This window comes from Ovis aries, chromosome 7 (genome assembly GCF_016772045.2).
Source record: "Ovis aries strain OAR_USU_Benz2616 breed Rambouillet chromosome 7, ARS-UI_Ramb_v3.0, whole genome shotgun sequence".
In the NCBI taxonomy this organism is placed as follows: Eukaryota; Metazoa; Chordata; class Mammalia; order Artiodactyla; family Bovidae; genus Ovis; species Ovis aries.
Window position 1 is genome coordinate 100,514,396 of NC_056060.1, and position 12,339 is coordinate 100,526,734.

Here is a 12,339-nt window from a genome sequence, read left to right on the forward strand (position 1 = left end):
CGTTGCCCTCATCGCCCCCATCAGCCCCAATCCCCCCATCTCCCCTATCGCATCGCCCCCAAAGCCCCAATCCCCCATCTCCCCTATCGCATCGCCCCCAAAGCCCCAATCCCCCATCTCCCCTATCGCATCGCCCCCAAAGCCCCAATCCCCTATCTCCCCCATCACATCACCCCCATGGCCCCAATCCCCCCATCACCCCCATCGCCCCCATCAGCCCAATTCCCCCATCTCCCCATCGCCCCAATTCCCCCATCTCCATCGGCCCCATCGCCCCAATCCCCCCATCACCCCCATCGGCCCCATCGCACTGCCCCCATCAGCCCCATGGCCCCCATCACCCCATCGCCCACGTCCATAAGACTGCTGCTTTTCCCACACTCTAACTTTCCCTTTATCTTTCTTCATGGAATTTGCAGATCATCACATGTCTATCTATCAGTTATCTCTCCCAAATAACATGTGCATTCAGCGGGAGTAGTGGTATCTCTCTCCAAAAAGCAGTCTTCCTCACTCCTTCATTCTGTGGCGCCAAGAGCGCTGCTCTGGCCCAAAGCAAGTCCTGCACAAACTTTCACTGTAGCAACAGACGCCTAACTGTTCTCCACTTACTAAACCAGGAGCTTTCTTCCTCAGTCTCAATCAGTGCGCGTGTGCACAGTCAAGTCCAACTCTGTGCGACCCCATGGGCTGCAGCCCGCCAGCCTCCTCTGTCCACGGGATTTCCCAGGCAAGAACACTGGAGTGGGCTGCCATCTCCTCCTCCAGGGGAATCTTCCCAAACCAGGATCAAGCCTGGTTCTTTGCCACTCAAGCCAGGCTTGCAGATAACCTCCTAACTGCTTCTGCAGAAGGCAGGAGACCGCTTGATTATTTCTGTTTGCTGTCTATAAGTTCACAGTCTTCCCCATGTCATTGCTGACTTTCACTTTCTGGGTCCCCAGTGGTCCCAAAATGACAGAATCACTTACGTGCCTACCTGAGTTAGAAAGACTTCGCTACACTCCACTCACTCTAAACTGCTGTTCAACATGAGCGGAACAGTAAAGCGTCTACTCAATGGAATGACACATAGCCAGTACAAGATCACGCTCACCAAGAGTCTGTCATTAGAGAATGCTCAGAAACCTACACAAACACTGCAAAACGGGAAGTCGCATTTCCCACGCGAGCAGAGCATCACTCAGGTGGAGGAGGTGGACAGGAAGCGCTTCAGCCGTGCTGTCTCTGGGCGTTCTCATCTCTGTTTCTCCTCAGGCATGCTGTGCACGGCAGTGGACACTCCTTTTAGGTTAGGAGTAGTAAAACGACCTTCATTTACAAGGTCACGGGCTTGCAGACAGCCGTCCACAGGCTGGCGAGGACTCCACGGGGCCTCCAGGCTCTGGCTTGTCCCCTCACCCACACTCCAGGCCACCCTGCAGTTCGATCAGGGCATCCCTGATGCTCCCAAACCCCCAGGCCCTGTGCCCCCTGGATTCCCACAGCACTCCTCTTCCACTCGGCCCCCAGTCAACACCGTCTCCCATTATCAACTGTCATCTAATTATTCCATATCTTCCCAAATAACACGTAAGTTTTCTCGGGGCAAGAACTATGTCCTTCTATTTCTTTTCCTCTCAGGAGTGAAAAATCACTCACTGAACACTCCAGAGATGAATGAAATCAATCCTACTGCTGTCTACAGGCCAGCCCTTCCCAATCCTTCACCAGAAACGAGCATCTGCCTCACCAGGAAAGGACACAGCCTCAGGGAACCAAGCGCCACCCTGGAGGGAGCATAGCGCCACTTCCGGTCTCTCACCTGCCTGCAGACAGCTCGTGCTGCGACCGACCTTTCAGGGCTGTAAGGGCCCAAGGACACGGCGCAGGTGACTGGGCACGGGGCTGGCCTCGGGGGCCCTCAGCCCACGACTCCAAAGGAGCACGCCTTCTCAGGGCCACGGAGCTGGCTGCCCCGGGGGGACCGTCCCACACCACCACTTGCTTCTGCCTGTTACGGAGTTCTTTCTTGACCCTCCTACCCTGTATCTCCAGAGGCCACGTCTGCTGGATAATTAAGAATAACGCATGCAGGACTTCCCTGGGGCTCTCAATGCAGGGGCCCAGGTTCCGTCCCTGGTTAGGGAACTAGACTGCACATGCCGCACCTTAAGGGTTCACATGTCACAACTGAAAAGAAAAAAAGGACCCGACCCGCTGCAATCACAGGCCCCGTATTCCACGATGAAGACTGAAGGCCCCGTGGGCAGCAGCCAAGACTCGGTGCAGCCAAATAAACAAATGCTAAAAAAAAAGAAAAGAAAAAAGAAAAAGAAGAACAAGATGAGATTCTTTGGCTGGTGCCCTTGCCCGGGCTCCAACACTCATTGGAAGGACAAATTTTTACCTAAACCAGGGATCTTCAAACTTTTTTGTGAAAGGCACATGGCGGAGAGACGCCCAAGATCCCAACAATCGCTCTTCTTCATGTATCCACAGCCTCGTGCAGGCTGGACCCGGCGGCTTTGTTACAACCACAAACGTATAGCAAAGATGGGAGATGGTGCACTCAGCATCAGGCAACAGAACACCCCGCCTTCCCAGCAGACTCTCCGCTGCCTGCTTTGATGAAGAAGCTGCCGGGCTGCAGGGGCCCCCACCACAAGGACTGAGGCTCACAGTCCTACAACCCAGAGGAACCGAATCTGGGAACCACCACCTGTGCCTGGAAGCAGACCCTTCCCCGGGTGAGCCCTGAGACACTGAGAGCCCAGCCAACACTCCGACTGCAGCCTGCGAGTGACCCTGACGTGCAGGACTCAGCTAAGCTGTGCCCAGATTCCTGATCCACAGAAACCCTGAGGTTATAAATGTTTGCTGTCTTAAGCCACTGGTTTTGAGGTCATTTGCATGAAGGTGAAAAGTGAAAGTGAGGTCACTCAGTCATGTCTGACCCTCAGCAACCCCATGGACTGCAGCCTACAGGCTCCTCTGTCCAAGGGATTTTCCAGGCAAGCGTACTGGAGTTGGGTGCCGAGTAATAACAAGGCCAGACAGCGCATCCTTCCAGCTCTGGAAGCTGCAGGGCTTCCGGGGCAGCTCCTCAGTGCTGCTCCAGCACAGAGGCAGCCAGACAGGACACGCAAGTGGACACCCGAGCCGCGCTCCAATAAAGCTTTCCTGATGGACACCAAACTCAGACTTCACATCATTTTCACATGGCACAAAGTATTGTTCACCTTTTCATTTTTTCTTAGCTCACAGGCCACACAAAAGCAGGGAGCTGAATGGATTTGACTTGCAGGCTATAGTTTGCCAACCCCTGACTTAAACAACACAACTAGAGTCTGTTTAAACCATGATTTTGATAACCCTTAGACCTGAATTTATATGAAAATATGCTTGTAACAGCACAATGAAACATGAATAAAATACACTTTACTGGCGGATAATAAAAAACACATGGAACATCTCCCGGCGTATAGTTTGTAAATGTCCAAGTCAGAGAGAGTGAGACAGAAACAACGCTGCCGGAGACGACAGAAGAGCTGCCGAGAGAACGCCACGGCCTGGTGCCCAGGTGAGAGGAGGCCTAACTATCCTGACCTACGCAGCTCCAGGCAAGGGAGCTTGCAGGGCAGGCAGAAAAACTGCCAGGAGACGGTGGCTGAGGGCACCCGTGGGGCAGCAATGCACGCCTGGATGAGGCGGCGCCACACAGAGGCAGTGAAAGCGGCGGGAAACACACGTGTCAGAAAAGCACGTGCTACATGCGTGAAGCAGAAAGAAGAGCAGATGCACAGGAAAGCCAGAGCAGGCACCCAGATCTGGGCGCTGGAAGCTTAACTTTTACTCAAACGGTACCGAGGGGTGAAGCAGCTAGAAATGATTCACATGAACAGTTAAGAGAACAAGACCCACCCTACATAAAACTAGCGTCCGAGGCCTCACGCAAGGTCTGGAAGAAACTATAGGATTACTTTGTTCTTTAGTGCACGTGGCCCAGGACTAGATTTACGTGCAGAGGTTGCTGCTGCTGCTGAGTCGCTTCAGTCGTGTCCGACTCTGTGCGACCCATAGACGGCAGCCCACCAGGCTCCCCTGTCCCTGGGATTCTCCAGGCAAGAACACTGGAGTGGGTTGCCATTTCCTTCTCCAATGCATGAAAGTGAAAAGTGAAAGTGAAGTCGCTCAGTTGTGTCCGACTCTTAGCAACCCCATGGACTGCAGGCCCACCAGGCTCCTCCATCCACGGGATTTTCCAGGTAAGAGTATTGGAGTGGGATACCACTGCCTTCTCCAACGTGCAGAGGTTAGAGGAAGCTAATTTCAACTTCTCTTTAAGGAGGGAAAAATTTTACCTGCCAAAGTTAAAAAAAGGAAGGGGATTCCTTGAAAATACCTTATACAACAGTGTTATCTGTTCACTGATGGCTCAGACAGAAAAGAGATGACCATCTGGGTAAGTGGTGAAGGGATTCCTATGCCAGGGAGAAAGCGCTCACCTCATTCTAAATCCTTATCGTAGTTTGCAATCTGATAACGAGAAAAACACATCTGTCTTGACTTTAGGCTACCTGTAGATAACAACAGGCAAACAGATAATTTGGATAATACATTATTTTGAAGCATCTCAAATAAAAACTGAAGGAAGCAGGCAGAGATGGGGGAGGAGTGCAGTGAGTAAGGGACGGAGGGGCTCAACGGCCAGAAAAAGCACTGGCAGCCGAGACATCTGGAGGCAAGGCAGCGACACGCTCATCTGCATGGTGCACATTTTGTAAAGAACGGACCATTCCTGAAAGATTTTACACCAGGAGAGACAGTCAGAATGGTTATCTTGGGAGGAAAAAGTAATGTACGGTAATTCAGCTATTACACTCTTTGTAAAGGTGTAGCAATGAAACAAAACCAAAACCCCATGGATCACAGGTTAGCACCAAGCTTTGAATAAAATTGTTAATAACAAGACAAAGTGAATAATTAATGGATTAAAGGGAAGGAATCCTATTTAAATTCTTGAGAAATCTACTCTAGTTTTAATATTTTAGATAATCTGATTCAGACTCTTTCTCTTGCTACAATCAGAATGCCAACTAACTGATCTAACGGCAATAAAAACAATTTAAATTTGAGCATCATCTGGTTCGGAACACTCCTGCCATAGAGACCAGCAACACGCTGTCTCTTTAGAGGCAGAGCTGTGGTGGGAACGAACCCTGTGAGGGAAGACTGACTGTGCGCGCGGAAGCAAAGAGGGAAGGCTGACTGCGCGCACAGAAGCAAAGAGGGAAGACTGTGCGCGCGGAAGCAAAGAGGGAAGACTGACTGTGCGCGCGGAAGCAAAGAGGGAAGACTGACTGTGCGCGCGGAAGCAAAGAGGGCGCCAGTCGGAGGGGCCGCTAGCAGACGCTGTCAGGTTAGCTGCACCCTTCTGTGCACCACCACGACAGGTGCGGCCTCGCACGGGACCTAAATCATCAAGACTGCGGTCAAGGTTTCCTATACTTCGGAGGCATTCTCAAACGGTCCAAAAACACATTTAAAATAAGCAAAGTCATGCTGAGAATTTTAATAATAGGCACGATTTAAATTTGATTTTAACAAATATTTCTCATCACTTAGTTCTGATATTAAATAAGCCAGAATAGTGAAAAATTATTTAATTCTTAATCTATCCTGTAAAAGGCACATTCTAAAAAATTTAGCGGTTTTGCTGAAGTAAAATTGAGGTATAACAAACTCAGCATGTAAAGTGCACAATCTGATAACTGCAGTCACACACACACACACGCACACACACACACGCATGCACACACACTCACACACACGCGTGCGCGCGCACACACACACACACACACACACACACACACACACAGCTGTGAGCCCACCCGCACCGCCCAGGGCACGGCCGCCCCCATCACCTCCGAGGCTCCTGTGTCCCTGATGCCACTCCCACCCTCCCCCATCCAGCCCCTCCGTCAATTCCCGCACTGGAGCCAGTTTACACGCCCACAGCCTCTTGAGTAGAGGGGAGCGTGGGTCCCCGCGGAGGGACCCTGAGAGCTGACTGTGCGTCTTCCTCCCAGCCCTCCCGCAGAGTAACCGCTCCCGGGGAAAGGGGAACGTCGGACCTTCCCGGGCCTCTGGCCTCTGGCCCTGAACCGACATGAATTCCCGGAGACCCATCAGCCAGAGAGAGGCTTTCAGTTCAGTTCAGTTCAGTCACTCAGTCGTGTCCGACTCTTTGCGACCCCGTGAATCACAGCACGCCAGGCCTCCCTGTCCATCACCAACTCCCGGAGTTCACTCAGACTCACGTCCATCGAGTCCGTGATGCCATCCAGCCATCTCATCCTCTGTCGTCCCCTTCTCCTCCTGCCCCCAATCCCTCCCAGCATCAGAGTCTTTCCCAGTGAGTCAACTCTTCGCATGAGGTGCCCAAAGGACTGGAGCTTCAGCTTTAGCATCATTCCTTCCAGAGAAATCCCAGGGCTGATCTCCTTCAGAATGGGCCAGTTCTAGCGCAGGTCCATCTCCACAGTGGATGCAGCCATCCCTGACCTCATCCTGGGATTCCCGCCCCAGGGTCGGACGCGTAGCTGGGACAGAAACTCCGCAGCTGGCGGGAGCCCACACTGGCGCCCCGATCCGAGTGAGGGCGGCTCCTGCAGGAAGGGCCAAGCGGAGGCCATCAGAACCGCCTCCACCCGGGGAAACGGCGAGTCAGAAAGCGGCGCGGGACCTCTGGGGCTGCTGAGGCTCGCGCTGCCAGCGAGGACTAGACGCCCGCCTGGCCCGAGCAGAAGACAGCGGATCGTTATAGATTTAGCCAGCTGGGAGCTCTGGGTGCAGCTGCTGGACCAGATGTGGTTTCATTGCTTGAGTAAATAAATACAAGCTCTGGTTTTTCTCCACCCTGTCCATCAGTCCCTCCAAAAGGCACTCCTCTCGGCTGGGAAAGCCAGCCATGTACCCTCACCATCCTGCCTCCAGGCTTAGCCGTTCTCCAGCCCTATGTCGTAATTCAGTCCACAAAGCTCTCGATTGCCTTTCTTCTTCACAGACAAGCACGCTGGCCCGCTGCATCGGCGGCTTTAGGCTGACTGGGCCTGGTGAGCAAGAAGTAGCGACATCTTGAGACTTACTGGTGAGCCCGTGAGTGACACAGGGTGGGGGTGGATCTGCCTCAAATCCAGGGGCCTCCTCCGCCCTGGTGGGTTTTTAGGAGTCCAGCGGTGCAGGGCACCTCGAGACAGCTTTGCCAAGGTGAAGGGGGTGTTGGTGCAGCTGGCCTCTCCCACCACCAAAACAAGGGGCATGATGCCCGGCAGGCCTCAGGATGTGGGAAGCGGCATATTCATCGCTGGGTGTGTTACTCCGGGCAGTTTACCAAGCGACTTGAAGAGCTGCTGTTGAGTGGAGTCCAGAAGAAGAGCAGGTCCAGGCCACTGTGAAGCTGCTCTCTCACTTGGATCCTCTGCTTCAGCAGGTCCAGGCACGCTGGAAGTGGCAGACAGGTGCTGTTTGGAGCCTTTGCCAGCCCTGAGTGGTGAACTAGAGCACTAAGGATTTTGGAGCAAACCCCTGCCATCTTCTGAGGATAACCACTCCCCTTTTGAGAAAGAGCTCTTGGTCCACTACTTGGCCTGAACATTTAACTCTGGGCCCCCAAGCTGCACGCCACCCGAGATGCCCACTTATCTGGTCCATCAAGCTGTGGAGTTGGGAGTGCACAGCAATACTCCACCATCAAGTGGAAACAGCAAACACGAGGCTGGACTGCGCAGGCGCTGAAGCAGCCATGCGCCGCGTGGAGAAGCGGCCTGAATGCTCACGGCCCCCTTCCCGGCTCTGCCGCCCTCTCTCCACCAGTCTGCATCTATGGATGGCCACACCGGGAGACCCTGCCGTGGCTGAGAGGGGCAGAAGACTCAGGCTTGGCTCACAAACAGCTCTGCACGACATGCAAGGTGAGAGCACACCCTCCCGGTGGGCCGAACGCCAAGCAGTGCACCTAGTCACTCACTGCACCTGCGAGGACAAACGGCCAGACGTGTGCTTTCTATGCATTCATGGGTTGTGGCCAGCAATTTGGCTGGTCAGGGACTTGGAAGGAGTATGAATGGGAAGTTGGTGACAAGGAAATCTACCTGACAAAGGTGTGTGGGGGAAAGCTTTGTTGACAGACCTCTCTGGGCAAAAATGGGAGGTATTTGTGTACTATGTGAGTGGTCACTGCAGGGTGACCTGAGCAGCGCAGGATTTTACCAGTCAAATGCATATGCTGGCCTCTCTCCAGCAAACCCCGTCGTCAGCCAGTGGACTCATGGGCACAGGGACCACGGAGGCGAGGCTGGAGCTGAGGTCTGGACTCAGCAGCAGAATCCCCACTCCCCAAGGCTCATCGGGCTTCAGGCCGCTGCCTGGAGACCAACACTGCGCACCTTGCCTGGGCCAGCGCCCAGGGTCAGCAGCCAGCTTCCGGGGGAAGGCTGATTACACCGGATTGTTGTCATCATAAAAGGGACAGATTTTCACTCTAACTAGAGCAGGCACTACGGATGTGGACTTCTCCTACGAGCAATATTTCTGCCAAAACTGTGACCCACAGGCTTAGACAGTTCCCTGTGCACTATCATGGTGTCTGGAGAGCTCTGTTTATGATCAAGGAACTCACTTCACAGCAAAAAAAAGTACAGCAACAGGCCATGCTCATGGAATTCACTGGTCTCAACCATGTTCCGCAGCCTTCTGAGGCAGCTGGCTTGATATCATGGTGGAATGATCATTTGAAGATTCAGTTACCGTGCAAGTTAGGGTGGCAAGTGTCTCCAGAAGGCGAAAACCTCAGAATCGCCATCCAGTACATGGTGCCATTTCTCTCATAGCCAGGATTCATGGGTCCAGAAATCAAGCAGCAGATGTGGGAGTGGGGCCACTTACCTTACCCACAGTGATTCACTAGCAGAATGTCTGCTTTCTGTTCCCAGGCCTTTATGGTCTGCTGGCCTAAAGGTCTTAGTTCCAGGGGAAGTAATGCTTCCTCCAAGAGATTTAGCAGTGACTCCACTGAACTGGAAATTAAGATGGCCACCGAGCCGCTTCCTCACGCCTCTGAAGCAGAGGTGGCGGGGGCTGTGCCAGCGGCTGGGATGAACGGCCCTTGCTACCACGGGCTGCTGGGCCACTACTCCACACGGGAGGCCAGGAAGGGCACGCCCGGACACAGGAGGCACATCAGGGCCGCTGTTGCTGTCGCCATGCCCTGTGATGGTCCACTGAAAACAACCACAGCTCAGCGCAGCCAGGACTACTAACGGCCCAGACTCTCTGGGAATGAAGGCTGCGGTCATCCCACAATCTGAGGGACTTGCTGAGCGCACAGGGAATGCAAGGTGGGTGGTGGGAGACGGCAGTTACAGATACCAGCTATGACCCCAGGTCACACAGACTCTACAGACCGGTGACAGGGACCCCGTCTCTATGCAACCAGCTACAGAAATGGGGGCTTTACTGACAGGAGTGTTTCTTCGCTGTTTTGTTACGACTATGTGTGTGTACAAATAGGTGTTTGTTTTTCCCCCGCCTTATTCCTTCATATATACAATAAGATCCGCTGACTTTGTACCACAGTGTTTAAGTATTTTAAGTTTATACTCTAGTATTTAAGTTACGGGATTTCAAAGGGAAGAGCGAGCATCACCGTACCGCTCAAGGACTTGCGTTCTCTTCTGGGGAAGGGTAGCTGGTTGGCAGTAGAGCCGTATTATGTTAGGTGGAATTACAGTCTTGTTATTATCTTTATTTGGAGATCAAATATAGTTTAAGAAGATGCAAATGGCGGTCAAGGTGATGGGGACGGGCTTGTGATGCTTAACTCGAAGTGTCACGTGACTGGGCCACTGGTTGAGAGTGAACATTATTTCTGGGTGTGTCTGAGAAAGTATGTCTGGATGAGGCTGGTATTCGAATCTCCTTCCCAATATGGCGGCCCAGCCACTTACACAGGCGCCTGAACAGAAAGGAACGCGGAGAAGAGGGTCTGGGCCTTCCGGCGTGCCTGCTCGACCTGGGACACTGGTTTCCTGCGATTCACGCCCCTGGCTCCTCTCGCTCGAAGGCCGTCGGGCTTGGACACACTGGTTTCCTGCGATTCACGCCCCTGGCTCCTCTCGCTCGAAGGCCGTCGGGCTTGGACTAGACTTGCTGCAGCTCTCACAGGCCTCCAGCTTTCAGAGGGAGGTAACGGGCCTCTCGGCTGACATAGCCGGGTGAGCTAACTCCGTATTTATGTGTGTGTGTATCCCGCTGGTACTCTTTCCCTGGAGGCCCTAATACGGTCAGTCGCTTTATTGTTGAGTCATTCCGGGGAGCGTACAGAGCTACCTCACTGAGGCTGGAGGTGCGTTTCCCAGAAGACTGACGATGTTGGTCACTTTTAATGATGTTGGTCACTAACGATGTGCTCTTCTGCTACTCATGTATCTTCTTTGGTGAACTGTTCAAATCTTTTGCCCTTTTTAAAAAAAATGGAGGGTTTTTTTCCCTTGAGTTTTGAGAGTTCTTTATGTATCTTGGATACCAGCTCTTTATCAACAGACATAATGTGTAATCCTATCACAGTCCGTGGTTTGTCTTTCCAGCCTCTTGACAGTTTCATTGGAAGAGCAGAAGCTCTTAATTTTGATAAAATCGAATTTATCAATGTTTGCTTTTACAGATCGCACATTTTGTGCCTTTGCCTAACCCAAGGCCACAAAAATTTTTCTTTCAGAAGTTTTTTAATTTTTGGATTTTTAGGCCTGTGATCCATTTAAAATTTTCCTATAGCAAACAGTATTTAGCAGAGTTCATTTTTTCCCCATACAATAGCCAATGGTTCCAGCATCATTTGTTGAAAACCTATCTTTTCTTCACCAAACTGACACTGAACTTCATAAAAGAAAAAGTCAGTTGCCTAAATTTGTGTGGTTCTATTTCTGGACTCTCTATTCTACTTCATCAGTGACTTGTCTACCTTGATATAAACACGACAGTGTCTTAGTAGCTGTAGCTTATAAGTCTTCAAATCAAATTTGGTCTACTCTTTCAAAGGTGATTGGGCTCTGCCAGGCCTATGCATTTAGACCCAAGTTGTCAATTTCAACTAAAAACAAAAAAGCTTGTTGGGATTCTAATTGTGCTGACTCTGTTACATCAATTTGGACAGAAATAACATCTTAGGTAAGTAGATTGAGTAGTTTCCTCATACAAGTCCTTATCAGTGCTTAACCAGCTAATACTTGAAGGATTCCCCCCACAGAGCTCCAGACTTCTCCTGCAGCCTCCTCCTCTCCAGCTCTGCTCTGCAGACCCCAGCCTCGCCGGCCTTGCTGAGTCGTCATTTCCATCACAGCTCCACGGCATTTCCCCCCAGAAATGCAGCCTGCATCCTCTCTTGAGGCCTAAGCTCGGCAGTCAAAGGGGCTCACCTCGTTTATTTCCCGTCTCTCAGCGTTCACTGGGCTTCACTGCTGGATGTTCAAACCCTTCAATACAGTTGTTTCATATATTTTTGCCCATTTAAAACACTGTTTCAGGAAGGGAAGTAAATCTGGTCCCTGTTATTCCATCTTGGTAATCGGCGGAAGTCTCAATGGTTAATGTCAAATCTGTTCTCAAAGTTACAAAATTCAAGTAAAAACTGGACAAAAACAGAACGAGTAATCAGTACACTGCTTCATCACGCCTCGCTCATTTGGTCATCAGCTCACTGCATTCCGAAAACACTCACTGGACGCTGCGTGGTGAGCCCTCCAAGCGCACCATGGTGAGGACCAAAGCCAGAGTCGCCCGGCTCTCGGAGCTCACAGCCCAGGGGGAGAGACACTCGTCAGATAACACAAGCAAAGACGCAGCGCTGCCCTGTGCTGACTGCTCCGCGGGAAAGGAACAGAATAAGGCCACGAGAGCCTACACGACGGTGATCCCAGGGTATCTGTTTCTCCTGGGCTTATACCCATGATCTGAAAAATAACTCCTGTTTCTTTGAGGTCACAAAGAACTTACATGATGCATACACTGGGAAAAAGCCCCCAGCAAGTAAACACAGGCTGTGTTCCCGGGTAGCTCAGTGGGTAAAGCATCTGCCTGCAACGTGGGAGACCCGGCTTCCATCCCCTGGAGCAGGAAATGGCAACCCACTCCAGTCCTCTTGCCTGGAGAATACCATGGACGGAGGAGCCTGGTAGGCTACAGTCCATGGGGTCCCAAAGAGTTGGACCCGACTAAGTGACTTCACTTTCTTTTTTTTCTTAAGACAATATGGTAAATGCTTTGGAGCACACAAAGTTACAACAGTATGAAAAGTAAGGT

At 51.8% G+C, this 12,339-nt stretch overlaps 1 protein-coding gene across 15 annotated transcripts in view; it reads right to left on the reverse strand.

Moving 5' to 3' along the window:
• Nucleotides 1–12,339, reverse strand: part of RPS6KA5 (ribosomal protein S6 kinase A5) — a 190,646-nt gene that overhangs the window by 31,073 nt on the left and 147,234 nt on the right. The window lies entirely within an intron of this gene.